This window comes from Triticum dicoccoides, chromosome 7A (assembly GCF_002162155.2).
Source record: "Triticum dicoccoides isolate Atlit2015 ecotype Zavitan chromosome 7A, WEW_v2.0, whole genome shotgun sequence".
In the NCBI taxonomy this organism is placed as follows: domain Eukaryota; kingdom Viridiplantae; phylum Streptophyta; class Magnoliopsida; order Poales; family Poaceae; genus Triticum; species Triticum dicoccoides.
Window position 1 is genome coordinate 613215954 of NC_041392.1, and position 4313 is coordinate 613220266.

A 4313-nucleotide genomic window follows, 5' to 3' on the forward strand; every position below is an offset into this window, starting at 1 on the left:
GGAAGGTTCTAGAACCTTCCCAGAACCAGTTTTTTATGTTTTCTATACTGGTTTTTCGTTTTTCTTTTCTTTTAAATTTTTTCTTTATTTTATTATTCTTTCTTTCTTTCTTTTTCCCTTTTCCCTTTTCCTTTTTTTCTTTTCCTTTTTCTTTTCTATTTTTTCCTCTTCACTTTTTGACTATTTTTAGCAATTTTTATTTTTGAATTCGTTAACACCTTTTTTCATCGAATTCTAAAAATGTTCAACCATGTAAAAAATGTTCAACAATCTAGAAAATGTTCATCGAATTCAATTTTTTGTTCATCAGATTTAAAAAATGTTCATAAAAATTCAAAATGTGTTCATCGGATCCTTTTTTTGTTCATTGTTTTCAAAAAATGTTCATCACATTCAAAAGTTGTTCACTGAATTACAAATCTGCTCATCAAATTCAAATTTTGTTCAAAAAATGTTCTTGAATACAAATTTTGTTCATCTAATTAAAAAAATGTTTATAAAATGCCAAATTTGTTTATTGATGTTCAAAATATGTTCATCAAATTCAAAAAATGAACATTCCTTTGAAATCACGAACATTTTTTGAATTCATGAAATGTTTTGGAATTTGGTGAACATTTTTTAATTCCATCAACATTTATCATTTCGCGAACATTTTTTTCCAATCATCAACAATTTTCGAATTCACGAACATTTCACAAGTGGTAACTATATTGAAATCCCGAATTAGTCTTACAATGGAAAACAATTTAAAAAAGCAAAAAATAGATGCTTCCGCTTTCCCTACCCATACATGCGCCAGCCCATGAGGCAGCGCGGGGGAGCGGGGGTTACGCGCTCCGTCGTTCGCTGGCGCGTACAGCGCTAAATGGGAGGTCTCTATGTAGCATCTCATTGAATCTCGGATGCATGGTCCCACCATCTCTTCAAACCGAAAGCTGCCCATATAGTCCATCATCCCGGCGTCTCAAATACTTTTGGAAGACAATTATGGTGAGTTTTCAGATAAGTACTCTCGATAATCTACAAATAGGAGATGTTTTTATTGTATTTTGATTACTTTTGGATAGACAATCATTATTATTAATATCATCCTTCGTATCTACATAAACTAAGACAATCTATAAATAGAAGATTTTTTATTCTGTTTTGATTAAGTTGGGATAGACAGTTATCATTATTAGTATCAACCTTCGTATATAGATAAATATAAGGCAATCTATAAATAGAAGCTTTTTATTATGTTTTGACTACGTTTGGATAGACAATTAATATTATTAGTATCAGCCTTCGTATCTAAATAAATATAAGACAATCTACAATTAGAAGATTTTTCATTTTGTAGACAATTATTATTAGTAGTATCAGGATAAATACATTTGAAATGCCATGTGATAAATGTGGTAAACGACCAATCCACACATGAGGAATATATCTAGACATGTTTTAATGTTAGATATGTAGATACCTTCGTATTTAATAAATCTAAGCCAATTTTTTGGGACGGAGGTAACATATAAAGAGGGGTCTCGCCCTCATGGGTAGAACAACAAGGAGAGCAAAGTTGGCTTCCCTATGCAACGATAACAAGGGAAGCTACCTCGCAAGCATGTGTGCACTCTTCAAGCAATAGTCTCCACAATACTGGCTTGCTGCTGCTTTGTTGTGTCCCAGCTGCTCATCGTAATAACACTCATATACCTTGTCATTACCAAGAGCAAGGTCCGCAGTGGCACATGCTCATCGGCGACGGTGCCGCTTCCACTTCCGCCGGGGCCATGGCCATGGCCAGTGGTGGGTAGCCTGCCCGAGATGGTGCTCAACAAGCCAGCGTTCCGTTGGATCCATCACGTGATGAAGGATATGGGCACCGACATCGCCTGCTTCCGCCTCGGTGGCGTCCACGTCGTCCCGATCACATGTCCCAAGATCGCAAGGGAGGTGCTCAAGAAGCAGGACAAAAACTTCTCATCCCTCCCACTCACCTTCGCCTCTGGCGCCATCAGCAGCGGGTACAAGGATGCCGTGCTCTCGCCGTTCGGCGACCAGTGGATGAAGATGCGCAAGGTGCTCACCTCTGAGATCATCTGCCCCTCCCGTCACAAGTGGCTCCCCGACAAGCGCGCCGACGAATCTGACAACTTGACACGCTACATCTATAACCTCACTGCCAGGGGGTTGTCATCTTTAACGTCGGGACTAGCCAACGTCAATGTCAGGCACGTCGCACGGCATTACTGCGGCAACGTCATCTGCCGGCTTGTCTTCGGCCAGCGGTACCTCGGGGAGCCTCAGCCGGACGGCGGGCCGGGGCCGATGGAGGTGGAGCACATGGATGCTTCCTTCGCCCTCCTAGGGTTCACCTTTGCGTTCTACGTCAGCGACTATCTCCCGTGTCTACTTGGCCTAGATCTCGACGGCCATGAGAAAATTATTAAGGATGCCAACACAAAAGTGGATAGACTGCACGACGTGATCATCGAAGAGCGTTGGAGGCAGTGGAACAGTGGAAAGAGGCAGGACGGGGTCCAGGACTTCCTTGACGTTCTCGTCACGCTCGCCGACGGTGACGGCAAGCCGTTGCTCAACATCGATGAGGTCAAAGCACGGTCCAAGGTAAGAAAAATATTAATTAATGAGAAATTTTAAGATGGTTCAATGGCCTAGATTGAATTCAGTGACCAATTTCCTCATAGTCCTACAAGGTACTAATACGTCATCCATGAGAAAAGGTAATAGCTCACACTGCTAAATACTAGATCTTATACCGTATTTCGCAGGTGTTAGAAAATGGAAACAATAGAATAAGAAATTGTGAATTAATAGTTTAAACATAGCATTATTGTAATTTTCTACCATTTTGATGTGATTTCAACTTAAATTGTATTTAAAATTCCAATTATTCAATGTAATCTCTCTTTATGCAAAAGAAATAAATTGTAATAACTTACATTTATCTCCATGGAATGCATGTAGGGCATAATATTAGCGGCCATAGATAACCCGTCAAACGCAGTGGAGTGGGCATTGGCGGAGATGGTGAACAACCCAGAATTGCTGGCGAAGGCGATGGAGGAGATGGACCGGGTGGTCAGTCGCGAGTGACTGGTGCAAGAGTCAGACATCATGCAGCGCAACTATCTCAAGGCGTGCATACGTGAGGCATTTCGCCTCCACCCAATCGCTCCCTTCAACCTGCCGCATGTCGCGATTGTCGACACCATTGTTGCGGGCTACTGCGTGCCCAAGGGTAGCAACGTCATCCTCAGCCGGCTGGCCCTGGGCCGGAACCCCACCGTCTGGGATGAACTGCTCCACTTCAAGCCCGGGCGCCATATGGGAGACAACATCAATGTGGTGCTTACCGAGAGCGAATTGCCGTTCATCTCCTTCAGCACCGGACGGCGGGGATGCATCGCGGCATCACTAGGAACAACCATGAGTGTCATGCTCTTTGGCAGGCTCCTGCATGGCTTCACCTGGACCAAACCGGCTGGGGTGTTGGCCATCAATCTCAGCGAGTCCAAGCATGACCTCTTCATATAGAAGCCGCTAGTGCTACATGTTGAGCCACGTCTTCCAGTGCACCTCTATCCTCTCATTGATTGTTGAGCAAATAACGAGCTATGAATCACCGGTGTGGCGAGTATGCTAGCTATTTTTTTTATGAATCTGTACTTACTAATAAAGGAAGTAAATATTCTTTTTTTGTCCCGCTTTGTTCGTTCCATTTCGATTGATTTTCACGTATGCTAGCAATTTTGGTTTTGTCCGTTTCACATACAAGCAAGCCGGTTTCTTTCATGCGCCGTTGGATCGTCCTAGGCTTGTGCAAAGCATTGGAACAGCACGTGCTAGCCAAACAACCACCCATCTGGTATTAATATTGGAAAAATAGAGATTAAATGTATACAAGATGATGCTCCTTTTATCATCAACGAAGGATGAAAGTAGGTCGGCGCATATAGGGCAACTCCGTTTGAGTTGTTTCTTCCGGCCCAAGTCCCAGACGGGGCATCATAGAAGCCTATAATAGTCTTTTTATTTTGGTTAATCAATTAAATAGTACCACATAGTTTTCTTAATTTTAATTCTACAAGTTTATATACGCTAGCAAATTGTCATGGGAATCAATAAACAGCCTAAAAACATTAAAAAAACTCAGAGAGTGAGGTAGGCAATGAGGACGCATATTTCGAGGGTGATCAGATCTGAGATTATGGGCCAATGAAAGCAATACTTACACGATTAAAGATCTGTGAGTATGGGCCAATGGAACTAGTGAAAACCCAACTAGATATATGAGATTGTAG

General features: G+C 42.0%; 1 pseudogene; it reads left to right on the forward strand.

Moving 5' to 3' along the window:
- The first annotated feature begins 1537 nt into the window (after nucleotides 1-1537).
- LOC119333703 lies at nucleotides 1538-3612 on the forward strand (annotated as a pseudogene).
- Nucleotides 3613-4313: the final 701 nt, after the last annotated feature.